A 20,544-nucleotide genomic window follows, 5' to 3' on the forward strand; every position below is an offset into this window, starting at 1 on the left:
TGTTGCGTTTTTTCGTCGATAACTCTGTGTTGTTAGGATATTTCGTTTGAAATGCAGTTTGGAAGGTAGTTTGTAGAGAGCAGTGTAAATGATTCTTCTTGCTAATAATATTGGAAACATAATTGTATAGTCTATTTGGAAAATATGTTGAGGAAGGAGCACATTTGCGAGTAGAACTGATGAGTCATACTTGACACGAGTACAAGGGTTAAAGATATTAAAGGTTTATATTGGCTGAGTGATAAGAATAGACCTTTGGACTTAACCCTTTGCACTTTGAATTTCTGTTGCATTTTTTCGTCGATAACTCTGTGTTGTTAGGATATTTTGTTCCAAATGCATTTTGAAAGGTAGTTTGTAGAGAGCAGTGTAAATGATTCTTCTTGCTAATAATATTGGAAACATAATTGTATAGTCTATTTGAAAAATATGTTGAGAAAGGAGCACATTTGCGAGTAGAACTGATGAGTCATGCTTGACACGAGTACAAGGGTTAAGTAAGCGACGTTTAGAAATTGTTGGAGGTTGAACTTTCTTGTTTCTGATACATCAAGCAAGGTGCAGTTGACCCAGTCGGAGGTTCCTAGAAATATATATATATAATATTATATATCATTCGATAAATCTGATAAGTTTGCCACATCAAATCGACTGACAACCGAGACTCATCCGCCGTTAAAAATTCCACGATCGCGATCTATCACGTCGAAAATGGAAATTCCAATATATATCATCGCGGTATCGATAATTACGATCTCCGGATGGCTGTTTTTTCAGGAGCACCCAGTACACCGATTCGAAACCCGTTTGGTCGGCAGAGCGAGCGGCGACGGGAGTTTTTCGGCCGTTCGAATTTCAGTGCGCGTACACGCCGTGGAAAATGTACTGTAAAAAAATGTGGCGCTCCGCGCACGCCGTTTTGGTAGATATTTATTGGCACCGGGGGCTGTTTCCACTCCGTTGAGAATCTGTTTTATTCGAATGTATTTTCGGGCCGATCGGACGAGTTAATCCCGGCCGGCGGATTAAACGGCGAGCGCGCGGGAGGGGAAAAAAAGAGGGGCGTGCCAGTTGGAGCGCTTTAATCAAAGAATCGAGCTGCCCTTCGTTGCCGTAAGTTGCCGGATAAGGAGACTCGTCTCCGACGGTCCGGCGACGGGGAGAAAGTAATCGAAGGTGTCCGCTCGAAAACCGAACAGGACCGTTTCCCGACTTCGGTTCGGCCACGGAAATTCGGCTCGAGGGGCGGAACGCGGGGGGTTGCGCTCCAGCTCGGTCTCCCGGCGAAACGAAACGTCCTTACAAGAGTTTCCTCTTAGGAAAAGCGAAAACCAGACCTAACCCAGATACGCGGAGGGTTCGACGGGGAAAAATATTCGGCACGAACGGTCGCCGAGATGATCTGGCACGCATTTCACGCGGAACGAGGAACTTCCGTTTGTCTGCCGGCCCCGGTGGCTCCTCGAGATAGCTGATTTCGAACATTTTCCTCCGACGCCTCGGAAGAGTCGGCTGAGAACTGTTCGGAATGATTGGATTTGGAAATATTTAATCTCATCGGCGGGTTTAGATATTCTCGGGTGTTATCAATTTTTGAATGATTAACAGTGGAATTATTGTGGTAGTTAATATGCAGGAATTCCTTTAAATTTTAAGTTGAGACTTTAGTCGATTTGGAATTCAGTTTCTGCATTGCTGAATCGATTTAACGATTTCTTAGAGAACTGTGTTATTTTAATGATTGTAGAGAGGACTTGGGAACGGGTTATTTTGATTCATCTGGAAAGTTTAGTGTTAATACATATGTTAACTATTGGTTCCAAGGGTTATTCTTAGGATTAGTTTCTAATGAGATATAGAAACAAAAGGAAAAGTAACTTCCATTGTTTCCAATTTTACAGATTCAAATGGTGAAGAAACGAGGTCGCAGTCGCAATTTGACCCTTTGCACTCGCATCTTTCTTACAAATAAATACAAATTTTAGTGTTAAACATCAAACTTCATAATTTTACTGTATCAAACCAAGTGACTGAGGGTCACCTCTCGAGTGCAAAGGGTTAATTTTCATTTCCACGCGAAAGAAGAATGCAGCGTCTGTTACAGGTCCCGTGCTACGGATTTCGAGAAATTTTTAGCTTCGGAGGGGTCCACGGGAGAAAGTGTTCAGCCCGGAACATCTGAGAAGGGGATGACGGACTATTTTTACGCGAAACGAGGAACTCTCATCTGTTAAAGATCCCGGTCGATCGGCGTCGGCCGGATTTCGGGAAATCTTTGTCCGCCGATGGGGCTACGTGACGCAGCATGTCGTTAACGAACCGATGGAGATCGGCAAACGAGCGTCCCGGCGCGATGGCGTCACGTGCACCGGAGGAGTGCTCGACACGTGTTTCGTGGACGGTGACCGGCGCTGCTGGACCCGCATCGCTCGGAGATCCACGGATACTTGAGCGTGCCGGCGTGGCCGACATCAAAGAAGCCCTCATTGATGCACGGAAAACAACGAGGAAATTCACCGGGCCATAACGAAAATAAACCGACGCGGAATCACTGGGCTACGAGTAAACAGAAATAGAACCGACGCTCGATCGTGGCCGACCATGCCTTTCGATCCGTGACATCGGCCCACGAATACGCTCCGTATCTTTAGAATGATTTCACCCTTTGCACTCGGAAGTATCTCGTTCGAAATGTTTCACATTTCCTCGCTGGACGGACGATATTTTTTTAAACGAACTCAATGAGACGTCGCGAGTGAAATGAGGAACAACGGTTTTTTATTCTGTTTCTCACATCGATGCATTATGTGCAATATTGAATATCGAATTTTATAGTTTTATATGAAATTAAGTGGTAATTGAGACCTTTCGAGTGCAAAGGGTTAAAAGTATTGAAAGAACATTGATCACAAGTTAACCCTTGAGGTTTGACTCACCACCTGATTTCACAGTGAAACTATGAAATTTGATATTTAATATTGTATCTTGTATAACTCATCGATTTGAGAAATATTGAAATAAAATAGCTTTGTTCCTCAATATATGTATGTTTTCTTTACAAGTTAGTTTCATAAAATATCGTCTTTATCTCGTCAAAAAGTGTTAAAATATTTCTAGCGAAAAACTTGAGTTGATTGTAATTGTTTGCAGAGTTTTATGGTATAGATCGTTAATTGTAAAAGTTGATTGAAGTATTATTATATTAGTTGACACCAGAATTTTCTTGCGATTCTTCTGGGCAACTGGGTAGCGAATTATGTGTTTACAAGTGATTAACCAAGGAGACTTTTAATGCTGCGCGTTAATTACAGTGTAAATTTCATTCTGTGTAAATTAATTTGTTGGTATACATCACGACCGAGTGGCTGCAGTGTTGTAAATTGAACTGGCATAAATTTCGGGACGAAGCCAGTAGCAATTCACGTCTCCAACGACCGCCGACTTGCAACAATAAAAAATTACTTCAAACGCCTGGGTCCAATAAATCAGACTCAACGTAATATTTTTAACACTCGCACCGACGGAGCGGCGTTCATAAAAATTCCGTGAAGTCGTAATAGGTTTTTTCCAAAAGAACCGGGAATAAACAAGCCAATGTTCATCGTAAAAGTTCTTCCTTTTTACGATCACGAATCTTATGTGTCCTAACTAAATTTCTTTCGCGATAAAAACTCCGGATAAAAAGTAGCACTCGTACACGAGCAATAGGACAGTCGGAGTGTTAACTGGTTACGTGATATATTCAGCTGCGGGTTTCAGTAACAATTGATCGGTGTTGGTTATAGAAACAATTGTGCATTCATTGAAATTTTGATCGACTCGTATGTTACGAATTAATAATTTCTCATTAACATCTCACTAAATTCTCAATAATTCCTCAACAATCTTATGCTAATTTCTCACTAACTCCCAATAATTCCTCAACAATCCCATACTAATTTCTCACTAATTCCCAATAATTCCTCAACAATCCCATACTAATTTCTCACTAATTCCCAATAATTCCTCAACAAACCCATACTAATTTCCCACTAACTCCCAATAATTCCTCAACAATCCCATACTAACCTCTCACTAACTCTCAACAATTCCTCAACAATCCCACACTAATTTCCCACTAACTCCCAATAATTCCTCAACAATCCCATACTAATTCCTCACTAACTCCCAATAATTCCTCAACAATCCCATTCGAATCTCCCACTAATTCCCACCCAACTCAACATCTCAACAATACCTGAATTTCCCGAAACAAACTGGCACTCTCCACTAGCAACAACGAAAAGAAATTCGAAACAACTCATTCTATCCGGCAGTTCCACCGTTAACGGCCACGTCACCGGCTCATCACGAATTTCTGTCGCGCGACTTTCGCGTCGACGTCCGGCATTCAGTATCCCGGCCGCGCGGTGTAATAGATCCGCGATAGAACCGTCGGCGAGAGGCCGGGAGGAGAAGAGGGGGGGGAGTCCACGATCGACAGTCGTACGCGACGTATTTATACGCTGATCAATTCGTGTAGCGGTCGCGTGCGGGCCATTGTCGCGGCCAGGCCTCGGTCTGTTGACCCGCGCGCGCGGGCTGACGCATCGTCTCGCGCCGCCGCGACCGTTTTCTCACGGGCCTGCTCCTCTTTTTCCTCTTCTTTAATATTTAACGGCGCCGCGATGGGCTTAAGTCGAGTAGCGGCGGCCGCGGCCGAAGTGGCCCTGGAAACCGTCGCTGGAATGGATATTTAAACGGCACCGAGGAAACGGCGCCCGGGCCATTTACATTACCCGGCCTCGGTTAATTCTATTTGGGGAATGGCGGAGCCGGGGAAAGCTAATAATACAATTGTACCCGTAAATAGTAAATGAATAAATAAGTCCGAGAGCGCCGCGGATGTATACCTGTTGGCACGATTCCTGCCGGTTATATCCGGCGCGAATTAACGCGCCGCCACGCGTTTCCGCGCGTCCATCGCGAGGAACAAGGGGAGAATTTACCGCGCCGGTTTATCCGAAAACTCTGATATACGACTCGACGCCCGGTTTACGATCGAATTATCCGCTATTTCGTCGATTGTTCCACTTGGATTCTATAACAAACTCAACCCCTTACGCCAATGTCCTCGGACGTTTCGAATGTAATATTCAAATCGAGTATAAAGGGTTGAATTTCTAAATTCGTCTTCGAACCCTAATTCTCCAGTTCAAACAGCGTCCGTTGGAAAGGCAGCGGAGCGAGAGGACTCCGGTTCTCCGGGCCAGTCAAGGCCACGTCCTTAAAAGATTAACGCCGCCGGAAGGGCGAAGGGTCACGGCAACCCCCCCTCGCGGTCGGAGCCCCGATAAAAGAGGGTCCGGGAAATCAGAGAACTCTTCCCGTCCCGTGTCCGCGCGGCATCCGCGTCCCGGCCGGTGCATAAATTTGTTTTTTCACCAAATAAATACGCCGGCCATTTATTTACGGTCCTCGCCGGCGAGCGCGTCCCTCACCCTGCCCGCGGATTCCCTCTGTCCTGATCCCGCTCCCCGGTAACGGCCGGTACTTGTAGCAACGCTAACGTTTGCCCCGGATAAATAAATATTGACCGTCGAGAGGCAGGCACCGCAAACAAATCCATTAATAACAGGAATTTAACCCCGTCGCGGGCGGGGGCGCGTGTTTGGCCGTACCTGGGCCCGATTGTCGTGCCGTCGGGATCGCCAGTTGTCGGTGTCAATTTATATCTGCGGGTAGGCTCGCCGTTACGCTAGAATAATTTAATAACGGCCGGCTACGGGCCGCTCTGTCTCCCTCGGCCGCGGCCGCTCGTCCTCCTCCGACCGACCCTCGCGGAAGCCGGAGGTCGTCAGCGCCGATCGATCCGCGGAGAGGGCAGACGCTCCGGCCGATCGGCACGGCGAACCGCGCGGAAAGAGGACAACGCTGACGCGCAATTAGCAAAACTGTAATCAAATATACAGCGACGTTTAATGTCGACCGTACCGGCGCACCGAGACGGGGCGCGGAGTCTCGTTAGCGCCGCCATTACCAGAGCAAACACCGGATTTCGCCTTTTTCACGCCGGCGAATCGCGCGCCCGCGGAATCGCCTGATTGGGGAACGGGGGCGTTAGGCCGACGATTTTCCCTTGTTCCGCTGGGGTGAGCTCGGATGTACGCACTCGGTTTTCAGCCTTCGGAGGATCGAGGCATTTTTGCGATCGCGAATTTCGCAGTTTCTTGTGGCTCGTAGTAATTCGTAGATACTACATTTCTTCGTGTAGAATCTCTAGATACCTACAAGTGGAATCTATAATCTCAACATTCCTAGATCAACCAAAATTCCTATATTCCAAGCCTAGAAGTACTAATTCTTCCAACTCATCCCCAAAAGATCTACCAGACAATATACCTTCAGCAACTTCCATTCAGAATCTCCATTTTTCATATAGAACCTCTAGGTAATACAAGCGAAACCTGTCGTCTAGAATCCCAACATTCCCAGATCCCCAAAATTCCATATCCCCAAGCCTAAAACTCCTTCCAACTCATTCCCAAAAGACTACCAGACAACACACTTCAGCAACTTCCTAGAATCTCCTAGAACGCATCCTCCAACCGACTCCTCGACCCAACCTATCTCGAAACTCTACACCTCCCTGAAACCTGCGAACCCCAAGAAAACCTCGCTCCACAAGCTCGCCCCGAAACATCCCGACAAAAGCGCAATATCTCAAGATCCCCAGCTCCGAATAAAACATCCAATCGGATCAACCGTCTGGAAGAGCCCACGGCTCAAACGGGAAACCCGATTCTCCTCTCATTGGTCGCTCCCGCCGGTTATCCCGAGTAGCGATGCGACGCTGCCGAGAGCTGGCACCGGACTCCGCGCCGATTCTCTCTCCGCGAGATGCAGCATCCGCGACTCCCACCAGCGGTCGGGTCCATAGCGCCTCCACTAGCCGGTCTAGTGCCACCACCACCGTGCACCGTCGTCTCCACCACCACCGGGCACCGTCGCCGGCGTCTCCACCACCACGCACGGCCAGCACCGGCGCCCGAGAGGCGAAGGGCCCCGAGGTTTCTGCGCTCGGAGTCAGTTGGCCGACATGAGCCGCGCGCGCCGGGGCTCTCGGTGTTCGATCGCTCGCTGAGGGTGGCAACGCGGACGCGCGTCGTGTGATTACTACTTCTGGTCCCGTTTCCCGTCGCTCTCTCCGCGGTACACTGAGATGATACACCTGGACAGCCGGCGCTCGTCGTCAGGTACAACGCGATCGTTCACGACCAGTGTCGGACGGTGGTGAGGGTGCCGAGTTTTAGGGGTAAACCGGTGGTGTCTCTACCGGGAACATTGTGACTGGATGCTGCCGTAGTCCCGCCGACGATTCATGGAGATTCGATCGCGATCCGACCCGCCGCGCAGAACCGCACGGATGGTCGCTGTGTGATAGTGCGGTGCGGTTAAAGTGCTGGCCAGTGGATAAGAGGGCAGTGATCACGCGGAAACATTGAATCCTCGGTAACGTGCACGCTGGATTTTTCGGACGGACGGCGCTCGGCGGTTTCGACAGTGAGTCCAATTGATTTTTCATGACCGTTTCGTTTCGCTTCGCTTCCGGGGCATTCCGCGCGAGCGGATCGCGTATGATTGTTTGATCGGTCGACGGTTTTCCAGTTCGACGGTTCTGGAGTTCAGACCACGGGATGCTTGTGGTCGAGGTTTAGGAATTGGCGTGTCGACGGATTTGATCGTAGCTTCGGTGAATGAGTATAATGATTGATACACGACGTTTCGATTAAGATGATGCGGACGCATAAACGGGTTCCAGTGAGCTTCGAGTGCTACGCATTTGAGTCATTGAGAGATTATTTATCTTCGGCGCGCCGATTATGCGACAGTATCGCGGAAAGAGAATCGAGTCTAACCGCTGATCATCGGAAAGTTTCCATAGAAACTCGTACTTTCCGGAACCTCGATAGCAACCATTTCCACCAACAATCGATCAAACTCCGAAAGATCACAAAATCAACATGATCATCTCACATCAACCGTATCCCCCGTCGCGAAAGAAAACCAATTGTACGTAAACAAACACATAAACACCGAATCTAATTGCGACCGGTCATAAAGATAGCGTCACAGCCGGGAATTCGAAAAAGCCACGTACGCGACTGCACACAATCGACGCCAACGACGTTCGAAACGGCGAGCCTTTAATTAAACCTTCATCCCGTCGATACGCGGAGTTCTCGGGAGTATTCGGAACGAATCCGAACAACCCGTTCGCGGTGGAAAAATTAGTTGCCGGCGGTAACGAGCGATTAAAGTGCACTCGAATTAAGCGTGCTCCGATCCGTGTCCCGTGTTTTCGACCGAGCCGAACCCTTTCCCTCTCTCTCTCTCTCTCTCCCCTCTCCTTTCCGGCGTCCTCGGGTCTCCTTTTTCGAAAGTTCGAAAATTAGGAGGCGGATTTTATCTCGTACGCGACGGAACTCCCGCTGGGCCGCGCGGCTCGAATGTGTCCCCGGGATGCCTATTTAAAAAAGCCGCGCGACGGATCCAGTATAAAACCGTTCCACGGGGCCCGTCGCTCTTACGCTCGACTTGCCTCGGAACCGCTCTCGTTATTACTATTCAAATTAGGCTACCGTGGCCGGCGAGCCCGGCAAATAAAGCGATTCTTATGCCGGCCCGCGAATTCCCCGGGCTAGCCGACCGGCCAATTCCTCGAGATAAAACCCGCGGAAACTGCCGCCCGGCCGCCGGTTTCGCCGAATCCGAGCCGAACCGGCGATTTGTACTTGTTGCTCGCGGCGGCGCGGCGTTAGCGCCGATAAAACCTGCGAACGGTGATTCAATCGTGACCGTGCTCGATCGTTTCGAGGATCTTCCCGGCGGAATTAACGGTTTGCGGTCGGGACGCGTTTCTCGGTAGCCGGTCGACTTCATACGATTGAGCTCGATGGTCGATATTTCGGTTTTTCTTGTCTTCACCCGTGAAATGTTGTTTATTTATGCAGACGTTTGTCTAGATGGTTCTTCGTTCGTGTTCTGTGTAGGTTGGTGTAGTCGGTTCGATGTGAATTGCGGAGTTTGATATTCGATGTTGAGCGATGCGTTTCGTGGAATGGAATGAGATTTGTTTTGTATGGTTTTGTGATTGATGTTTGGCTGATGATCGTGTGTGGGGGAATGAAATATAGTATAGCGAAGGAACTTTCTGATTCAGTAGAAATCGATGAAGAAAATTGCACCGCGAGCCGGTTGATTTTCGAGCGCAAGCTCGTTACGGGGAATCGAGCACAATTACATAAAACGTTTAAACAGGCTAACGAACAGCGGGCGCCGTTGAATAATAAAATCGTGATTTTACACGCCGGTATCGGGCACAGGTCGAGTGTGCGCGTTTAATAGTTTTTATGGAGTTATTGACTGGAAACCGATGCGAATGATCAAAAACCCGTTAGTTCGATGCCGAGCTAAACGAAATGATTTAAAATTTGTTCAAGCGGCGTGTAATTGTTCGATCAGGAGCACTCACTCTGGCACAATTCATTTCCAATCGGGCTGACTTTTCTCGAGCGAAATGCGATGTGGGTTTCATAAATAAGCAAGTTTACTATAATGCTGCTGTATTGTTTAACCGATTTCGGATTCATTAACTTCCGGCGTTTCGCGTATACTTAACGCTAAAATTACCTTATCAGAATGACGTATTTCCAATTTTCACAAAAATACACAAATTGAACTGGAAATCTCGCAAAAATGCCTTCATAATTCAAATACTTGCAAAATAAATATTCTAAGATCAATTAAACCATCAAGTAATTTGTGGTAAAACACTGTTCGTCACTTTCCTATCAATACTAACAATCCGCTACGAACTATTAACACGGATAGTAAAAATATTAATGAACCACGAAACCAGAAAAAATGCAAGTACTGTACTCCGAGGTTTAAAGTGCATAATAATTTCAAACAATTAAGATTAGAATCAAATTCTTGACAATGTGGCTGAATTTCAATGCTATAGCATTCACGCCATTTTACATCGCAATGGGAATGAATGTAGCTGTTGAATATTTGCTAAAATAAACAGTTTGAAAAACTAGGTGTATAATTATCAGTATGTATCACTGTGATTTACAAAAACTGAAACTTCGATGGTTGAGCGTGTTCTACAAACTGCCGAACGACGCGGAGAAAATGCGCAATAAAAATGGCTGTCAGGAAAAACAACTGACTCCTGCGAGAAAGAGGACTGCAACTTCGTAGCCATTAAAAATATATTTCACGCTCACTGTGAACAGTACCATTATCCCAAACTGCTCGATTATCAAAGTCTCTTCTAATCCCAATTAAAAACTTGCGCCGAGCAATTCGAACGACCGACCCGCCGATAAACGGCACGCCGCGCAGAACTTTCCGATAAATCGGAAACTTTCGCGTTTCCCGTGGGGGAGAGAGATTCCGAGGTGCACGGTATCGAATAGCGAAGGACGAAGGTTGGTGGTTCCCCCGATACATATTTCGTGTGTTTACGAGGAAACCCGTGGGCCGGCGCTCTACCCCCCCGGTTAACCGGCGCGGCGGCGGTTTGCGCATGGATCTCGCGTAAATCGGTGAAAACTTAGTGCCGCCGTTACGGCGTGTACCGAACGACGTGATCCTGTATACGTAATTCTAGTAAGTGCCCTCGAATGTTTGTAAATCTCCGTTCGGCGGCGCATATGGACGGCCACTTTACGATTATGCGCGCGGCGAGCTCGCCAATTCACCGGAGGTCGGCGGCCGTTTATCTGCCCTCGCCGCCGAATGCGTTACCTCTCCCGTGTTTTTTCCGCGGCCCGGAGACCCGCGGAATTATTCCGGACCGTACCTATCTCCGCCGCTGCCCCGCGTTTATGGACCGCGAGGGAACCGGCCGGTTTGAAATTCAGATCGAGCGCCGCTGCAGCAGACGCTCCGCTTTTGTTCTTCGCTGCGTGAACTTCGATCCGCCGTTACCTCTAGCTGCCTCGCGGTTCTGGTATCGGGTTAAGGACACTAGAGCTCGCGAGTTGTTGAGCTTTTCTGAATTGGAGCAATTGCATGGTATTAGAATTAATATTGATTAACCGTTTGCATTCGGAAGTTTCTCGCCGGAGATATTCTACATTTTCCGACGAGACATAGGTGACTGTTTGGAAGCGATTTAACGGTGGCAGATAAATTGACGAAGCTATTTTATTTAAATATTGCACATAGCAACACGAAGTTTCATTTGGAACAGTAAATATTCAACTGCATATTTTTACTGCATCAAATCTTTTATTATATCGATTAAGTAATAGGGAAATTGAATTGGAAGTTGATTGAAGTCAAGATAGATGCATTCTTGGCGTTATATAGGAATCTCGGAAAGTTCATTTAGTTTCGGTAGATTTGATAGATGAATTGACGAAGCTATTTTATTTAAATATTACATATAGCAATACAAAGCTTCATTTGGAATACTAAATATTCAACTTCGAATCAAGTAGTGACCGAGTCACCTCAGTCTAAAATATCGAAATAAAATATCCCTCAATATACATAACTTCAAATTAGTTCCAAAAAACGTCTCCGTCTCACTAGAAAATATTAAAACGCTTCCATTAAGAAGCTTCCGAGTGCAAAGGGTTAACAAACCGCAAGCGTATCGTCGCGCTAATTAATTAAAACAGCCCGTATCCCATTAATAAGCCTAATCGAACGCTTTATCGGCGGGCATTAGCTGACAATCGCATTGAATAGGAGCGCGCCGATAGGATCGAAGATCGGTGGCTCTATGAAACGATCGATAATTCACGGCCGGAGACGCGTTCCGCGGACCTGTGCGATTCTTCGAATGGCATTCAATTGTCAGCCGGCGAGCAATTTTGCGCGGTGAAACGGCCGGCGATAACATCCCGTTCGCTCCCGTTCGCGGAACGAGAGGTTAGCTGCAGGGATCGCACGCGATTTCCCCGACAAATCGATAACGCGGAATTGCTGACCCGTTCGCGCCCGAGCGGATCGGGATCGGATAGGAGCGGGGCTGGATGGGACGGGAGCGTTGTTTGCGACGCTCTGTTAACCTTCCCGTGATCGTCGGCCGACGCCGCGCGATCATAGACGCCGCTAACGAGGATCTATCGCGGCTGACGTGACTAGAATAATCGCCGCGCGAATTCGTCCGGCTCCCCGACGCAATTAATTAATAAGTGCCGTATCGCGGGACGGGCCGTCATTGATGCGGCGCTTTAATCGCGGCCGCGATACCCGGCCAATAATTACCGCTTTGTCTCCTTTGAACGGAGAACGACGTCCGCGGATACTCGCGCGTTTCGCTCTGAAGAACGCTCGCCGAATTTCGTAGTGAACCCGGCAGACGTGTCGGAGTGACACTCCTGATGTTTTATTTTTTCGATTAGTGGAGAGGACGGGATTTCGAGGTAGTATTAACCCTTCGGATGTTTCTTACTAGAATACCTCCTTTAAATTTTAAGTCGGTTGAGACTTTAGTTGATTTGGAATTCAGTTTCTCTATTGCTGAATCGATTTAACGATTTCTTAGAGAAGTGTGTTACTTTAATGATTGTAGAAAGGACTTGGGAACTGGTTATTTTGAGTCATCTGGTAAATTTAGTGTTAATAAGTATGTTAACTACTGGTTCAAGGGTTATTAGTTCTTAGGATTAGTTTCTAACGAGATATAGAAGCAAAAGGAAAAGTAACTTCCATTGTTTCCAATTTTATAGATTCAAATGATTAACAAACGAGGTCGCAGTCGCAATTTCACCCTTTGCACTCGGATGTTTCTTACTAGAAATATTTAACATTTCTTTACGAGGCGATGACGATTTCTTTGAGACTAATTCGAAGAGAAATTACTAGTTCATTGAGGAACAAAGTTTTATTCCAATGTTTCACGTATCGAGGCATTATACAAAGTTTAACGTTAAATATCACGTTCTATAGTTTTACTGTGTCAAATCAAGTGGTGACTGAGAGTCACCTCCCGAGTGCAAAGGTTAAGGAAATTGGTTTAGTAATAGGGAAACTGAATTGGAAGTCGATTGAAGTCGAGATAGATGCATTCTTGGAGTTATATAGGAATCTCGGAAAGTTCATTTAGTTTCGGTAGATTCGATATTGAAGGTTTAATCGTTTGAGTGCCATAGATCTTTGCAAAATCTCGAAAATTGAGTGGCGCATCTTTCGTTTCAGATCGTTGATCGGTGAGATAATGAGGATGTACTAGCGTTTCGTGCTCTTTGATAAGTGTATTGATCAGTTTGAAGTATAGGAATGTGATTGCGAAGATCAAGAGGAATTTAGAGTTAGATGGGCATTGTCCGAGCAGTGTGCGTGCTTGAAATTGTCTTGCGCCGTTGCTGAGCATTTAATTCCCGAAGCCTTTATTTACATCTTATTATAATTCCGGAGGAGGCTGGAATTACACAGACAACGGGAAGAACTTAATGAATCCTAGGGGGAGATTGCGAGCAATCTTGCTGTCGAAAGAATTCATTCCACGGGGAGCTCTCTTTCTTTTAATCGATTCCTCGCTGTGGAAGAATTCAGCGTGGTTCACTGTGCGAGCGACAGAGTGCACTGCGATTGAAACTAAAATATTCTTCGGTCCTTTTCATCGACGAGAAGTGAATTGCTCCGATTTCGTCGGGCTCCTCAGTTTACGATTCAACGTTCGACCCATTAAAATCTACGGGAAGCTACGAGAGTTCGACTTCCGGTCGGCTACCTGCTCGCTCGATCGCATTTTCCTTTTCGCAGCGAGCGGAGGAACGCTCGAGCGCGTCGTGTGACGTTCATTCATATAAATAAACCGTCTCGGGGCGAGCAGAGGGGATGACAGGGAGGAGATAAGAAAAATCGAGCACTTCGAAAACGATTACGCGGAACAAGATCCCACCGCGCTGACTAAACATTTCAAGCCGATGCGCCGGCGCAGTGGGGCGAGGGGCCAACGTTATTTGACTTTGACAGACATTATTAACGACTAACCGACCTACGCGCGCTCGCACCGCCGCGTAATGATCTGTGCGAAGCGTCTCGCGTTCGACGGAGAGCGAGAGCGGCTGGGGGAAGACGGGAGGAGCGCGAAGGGAAAGAGAAAGTTGGGAAACTGGGAGGGAAAGATGAGAAACGAGAACGCGAAGGTTGGAAAACAAGGAAGATGGAGAATAAAAATAGAGATGGAAATAATGGAATCAGAGCGAGATGGAAAAAGAAAGATTGAGGAAGGTGGAAAAGTGGAAACAAGGAAGATTGAGGAGGGTGGAAAAAAATAAAAGCAAAGAAAATTGGAAAGAGGAAAGATTGAGAAAGATGGAAAAATGGAAAGAGGAAAGATTGAGAATGGTGGAAAAATGGAAACGAGGGAAGATGGAATAAAGAAAGTTTGACAAGGGTTGAAAAATGAAAACAAGGGAAGATGGAAAGAAGAAAGATTGAAAAGAGCGGAAAAGAAGAAAAATTAAGGAAGCTGGAAAGAAGTAAGATTGAGGAAGTTAGAAAGCAAGAAAGATTAAGAAAGGTGAAAAAAAATAAAAACAAAGAAAGCTAGAAAGAAGTAAGATTGAGGAAGTTGGAAAGCAAGGAAGATTAAGAAAAGTGGAAAGAAATAGAAACAAAGAAAGCTAGAAAGAGGAAAGATTGAGAAAGGCGGAGAAAAATTAAGGAAGCTGGAAAGAAGAAAGTTTGAGAAAGCTAGAAAGAAAGAAAGATTAAGATGGAAAGAAGTAAGATTGAGGAAGTTGGAAAGCAAGGAAGATTAAGAAAGCTGAGAAAACAGATACAAAAAGAGAGAAATAGAAAGATAGACACAGAGAGAGATACACAGAGAAACGTAAAAGAAGAAAAGACAGAGAAAGACGGAAAAGAGAGAGAGCGAGGAATACAGGAAAAGGAGAAGCAAGAGAAAAACGAAAAGGGAAAAGGAAACTTTCCCCGTCTCCGTCGTGCTCTCTTTCCCTCCGACGCGTCCGTCCGTCCGTCCGGAGAAATAAAGAAGTCGCGGGAGCCGCGCGCGAGTCGTGCCAATGGATCTCTCTTATTTCTGCCCGTCGTTTCGTCCGCTGTAAACGCGGCGGGCACGACACGCGCCGCTTTGAATGTCCCCGTCAACGGCTGCTTCTTCGCTTTTCAACCGTTGGGCTCTCCCGGCTCTTCTCGCGGCTGATATCCGCCGCGGCGACGAGACCGCGACTTCCGCTCGGTCTTTCACTCGAGCCCCGCCGCGGTGAAATCCGCGCGAGGGCCGCGGGAACCAGCCGCCATTCAACCGCGCGATTTCCTAGTAGTCGGCGGCTAGAGGAATGCGTGTAAAACGCGATTTAATGCCGTGCGTTCGGGAAACCGTTCGGCGCACGCGGCTCTTTTTCCAGGGTCGCGTTCGCTAGACCGTTTCGCGTTAGTTTCAGATACCTTCGGTCGACCGTGCGACGGATCGGGGAAATTCCGTTGCAGTCGAATTCATCGCGAGGATGTTTCTTCGCGTTCGCTGGGAGTAATCGGAATTCGAGGATAAAGGTTAGAATATAATGTTAGAATATTATTACCAACGATCCCATGAAAATTCCGCGAAGATTGAACCTGAACGAAATAGCAAGAAGTTAGATACAGTTGGATAGGAAACTGCGGTCGAGCTTCATTACGAGGATCCTTTGAATCTTTTAGTAACTTCCCATGAGCACAAAGTACGGAGTACAGTGATAATGTTGCCGAGATACGCTCGCGAACGAGCGCATTTCCATAGGTAAGATAACCGGACTAGTTAAACCACCTCTGGTCAATGTTTCATCGCTAAATAGTCGGTGCCCCCGCTCGATCATCAGCTCGTACAATCAAACCGCGTGCCCATTCGCAGATACGACCGTGAGCAGAAGCGCCAGAAGACAAATCGCATCAGTTTCCGTCTGGTCGCGGCCCACACCGTCCCTATATAATTACCAATCAGCTCGCACCGTGTCCAGACGGGGCGCGATTACCGCGCGGATCGCCGCGATCGCGGAAGTCTCGATCGCAATCTATGCAAAAGCAGCGACGTTCGGTAATTACAGGATACCGATACGGTATCCTCGATAATCACGCGCGCGCGGATCCATAACAAAGTGGCGCAAAAACGTGGCAAGAGAAAAACAGGAATGGAGCTATCCAATCGAGAAGATTAATGACCTCTGCATCCTCCGTTTCGCCTCGGCCGGCCCCGAAAGAAGAAACTTTCACTGAATCGAGCATTAGCCGGCCTGCTAACAATGCGGGTACTTCGGCTGCTACTTCTTACGGAGATTAATTATCTTTACACCGTACGTTTCGCTAAACTGAAGACGAGTATCCTCTCTCGAGCTGCCAGCTGAAGAAGCGGCGATCTAAATAGTTCTCAACAGTCACACTTATCCGAGTGAGTCGAATGAAATGAATAACCAATTCCTAATTTACCCTAATCGCACCACGTGTTAACGAATCACACCACGATCACTCTCAGTCGCTTATAATAAAAAACTGTTGGAAATGCAATATGAAATAGTCAAAAAATTCAAGTAAAAAGTTCAAATGCGACTCGAAGCCACGTGGTTAACACTAGGTTTATTTTGATGCGATCACACTGACATGTACCCCAATTACTATTAAATCTCCAGTTTCCACAATCTAAATAAACGAGCATCAATTCTTTTAGGAATAATAGAATGAAGTGTACGATAAATGCCCGTAAACCTAGTGTTAACTAACCGAATGGAGATCTCCCACTATTCACTTAGCAACGTATTGCCCTTCATTTTATTTATCTTTTCTTTTACTTCTTATGTCTTGAAGTGGGATTATTTCAGATTCATCAAATACGGTTCTCGTTTTTACAAAATACAGATTCTAACCGAATCAATTGAATGAGTTCGATTGGAGTTAATGGAGGAGGCTGTAGTTATAGTTCTTCTTAGGCGGTCGCCTAAGTGTTAAGACTAAAATCTAATTATTCTCTGAAGTATACAACCTTCTGCAGATTCAGATTAGATATGGAATATTTAAATAACAGAGAATAAGGAAACTATTGATTTCTCGCTGTTCGATTAGCCCGTAAACCTTAAACGAATCAATCGACAAAATAATTCATCGATTCCAAGAACACATTCCTTAAAACATCCATCATCTTCCTCGTCCAAAAACAGCTACCGACAACCCAGACATTTTCCTTCTATTTCCCTTGCAGCCCTCGGCACGCCGAGCGGCGACAACCCCGCCGCACTCGGGGAGCACAAAAAGGGCACGCAAGAAAACAGTTTCTCGCCGTTTACACGAACATTTTCCACTTCCGTTTCCCCGTGACAGCACGCGCTCGCGACTGATCGAAACGAGATGGCGGTCGACGGTCGGCCAGACGGCCGCGGGGGGGAGAGGAGGAGGGAGGGTTCGCGCGACGTCTCGAGGCGGCAGGAAACGCGACGCGCGTGATGGGAGTGCGTAAACCTTGCCGTTGCCGGCGCGTTCCCCGCAGATACCGCGTTCGCCATTAAAAACTCCGCGACGAGACGCGTCGCGCTATCTCCGGGATCGATCCTCGCCGGCCGGGTATCGCGGTTTCGATCGGTAACAACGTTGCGCCCCCGGAGGAGCCTCGAGAGAGCCACCTGGCACGCGCAAACCCTCCATCTGCGTTCTCACGGCTGCACGCTCCTCTCTTTCTACCTGGCCTCTCGAGGACCGCGCGCGTGGAAAGCGTGTTCACGCTCCGACGAATTTCCCTGGTGAACGCCTGGCGGCCTTCTTGCCGAGGATCGATCGATCGGTCGGTCGGTCGGTTGGTCTGTCGGTTGGCGCGTTGGTCGGCTTCCGGCACAGAGGAGACTCTTCGGGTATAATGAATACGAATCGATGAGAGATCCCGTCCGATACCCAGGAGATACGAGGATAGATAGGGAGAAACGGACCGGGGGGCTGGGAATATCGTGGTAAATAACGCGTGAATCCGGTGTATTGGAAAGTTAACGCGGGGATCCGGAGATAAGGGCGCCGGTGCCAGGAGTTGCGAGCTTATCTTGTTTCCCCGGCTCGGTTCAATTAGTTCCTCTTTTCGGCGTTATTCGCTCGGGTACCACGGTGGCCAGATTACACACTCGGATCCGCGGAAGATCGTGTAATTGTTTCCAGGGAAATTGTTGCTTGCACGGGTAATCCGGAATTGTGTGTTGCCGTTCGCTACGTGGAGGAATTGTTTAACCCTTTGCACTCGAGAGGTGACTCTCAGTCAGCGTTTGATTTGATACAGCAGAACTGTGAAGTTGAATATTTAGTGTTTTGAAGGGAACTTTGTATTGCTACGTGAAATGTTTGAATAAAATAGCTTTGCTTAATTTATTTGTGAATTAGCGTTGAATTAGTTTCGAACAATATCGTATATATCTCGTTGGAAAATGTTATTTCTAATGGAAAACTTTCGAGTGCAAAGGGTTAACACGTTGACTTGTTTAAATTACTCGAAAATAATTATAATTGTAAAGTAACTGGCGTCGAATGAAAATGTTTAATAACGCAATAACTGGATCATAGTAACCTGATAATTGCGTACCAAGTAATTGATAATTATGCTTTTTTATTTTTGCTACAAAAGAGTAAGTGACACAACGTTGAAGTTTTTCGTGGCAGTCAACGTGTTAAACCTTGGAGACAATATCTTTTATTACGAACATTCAGTATTTAGGCAGAATTGTTTTATTTCTATGTCTCATGTGTTAATACGTTATTCAACATTTTATATTGAATTCTTCATTTTATAATTTTGCTGCGTTCAATCAAATGTATCATATATGGTACACGCGAATATTAAGAAAATATTTTTACATCATTATAAAGCAACGAAAACATTAAAATAATATCGAAATACATAAAAATTACCAGAAATCTGAATGTAACTTAATATTTTGTTTAAAAAATCAATACAGTTCATAAGCAAAATGTAACCGAAATTAAATTAATATAATTAAATAATATAAATAATATGAATATAATTAAATTAATATAACCTGAAATTCTTCGCGTGAAACTCTTGGTTTAGACTAACGTGTAACTCGTGAAGAATTTAAATAGATTTCGATAAGTATGAATATTAGTCGATTCTGTTATATTCGAATTGAATACTATTCTTCTGTTATCTGCAATTATACTTTGGAGTAAGGATTGTTATAGAATATGCCTATTATTACGTTCTTAATATACTATTAATGACGATGTAGTTGCATCGATCATTACTGAGAAAGAAATCGTAGAGCAAGCAGTTAATACGATGTTCCATTGTGCGGTACTTTCTTTCTCTTCGAAATAGCGGATTGTTCGCGAGAACAATATATTGTTGAGGAAGGTAAATTGAGTGTGAAATTGATTCTTGTGTAAATGATGCAGTAAATTGTTCCCGACACCTTTCCGGTTTCTACGGAGCCGAACAGCCTCGAAACTCTGATTAAAGTTTGTTCTCATATTAGTGGTACATATTGGAACGGCGTCTCGTCGACGGTCATTATTAAAAGTTTCATAATGCAGGCAAGTCGGTGGAAAGTTCGGAAAGAACGGCGCCGTAGATCGCGTTCCACTGCACGGCCAGTTTGAGCTTAACCGGGTATAAGCTTCCCGCGGAAACTCGAGCTTTATAATTTGATGAGTGTTAATTCCAGTTACGCTTTACCGTGCAAGCGCGTATCAAGAGCTCGTGTTGTGAATATAACGTTCCTGAAGAACTGCTGCGGCTGGGATAAAACTAACCAGACCGTAATCGTTAACTAGAATATCTGTTTTCCCAACGCGGAGTCTACGAAAATAACTCCCGGCGAATGAGATTATGACAGTTCATTTGCTTGTAATTTATTTTTTGCAATTGCCAATTCATATCTACAGTGATCACCGTAATTGCGGGGAATTGTAGTTAACAATTATAAGATTATTGAAGTAACGATTGAACGTAACTTGCGGTGAATTTCTGAGATACTCTAAATCTTTAGAAACTCTGTCGAAATTCGTTACACAAAATCATTACATTTCCAACACCCGAGAATATCAAAGGCAACACTAATACTCACGTTCAAATGTCTAAAACACAAGAATCTTCAAAATCTTCAAAATCTTCAGAAACTCTAATACTCTCGAAATTCATTATACAAAATCATTACATTTCCAATACCGGAGAACACCAGAGACAACACTAAAACTCACGCTCAAATGTCTAAAACACAAGAATCTTCAAAATCGTCAAAATCTTCAGAAACTCTAATACTCTCGAAATTCATAATACAAAATCATTACATTTCCAATACCCGAGAACATAAAAAAACTCACGTTCAAACGTCTAAAACACAAGATTCTTCAAAATGTTCAAAATCTTCAGAAACTCTTACACTGTCAAAATTCATTGCACAAAATCATTACATTTCCAACACCCGAGAACATAAAAAAACTCACATCCAAACGCCTAGAACACAAGAATCTCCAAAATCTCGAAAAACAGTCGCACCACAAAAATCCGTCGCACTAAATCATCTCGTCCCCCGCAGGCCCAAGGAAAGG

At 45.8% G+C, this 20,544-nt stretch overlaps 1 protein-coding gene across 3 annotated transcripts in view; it reads left to right on the top strand.

Annotated features, from left to right (window-relative positions):
• The first annotated feature begins 7,027 nt into the window (after positions 1 to 7,027).
• LOC116431885 (netrin receptor UNC5C) overlaps positions 7,028 to 20,544 on the top strand; it is a 62,319-nt gene continuing 48,802 nt past the window's right edge. For all 3 annotated transcript variants that reach the window (XM_076372595.1, XM_076372596.1, XM_031987935.2), the window contains exon 1: positions 7,028 to 7,542. The gene's annotated coding sequence lies outside the window, so the exon portion shown is untranslated. The remainder of the gene's footprint in view (positions 7,543 to 20,544) is intronic.

This window comes from Nomia melanderi, chromosome 12, assembly GCF_051020985.1.
Source record: "Nomia melanderi isolate GNS246 chromosome 12, iyNomMela1, whole genome shotgun sequence".
NCBI lineage: Eukaryota > Metazoa > Arthropoda > Insecta > Hymenoptera > Halictidae > Nomia > Nomia melanderi.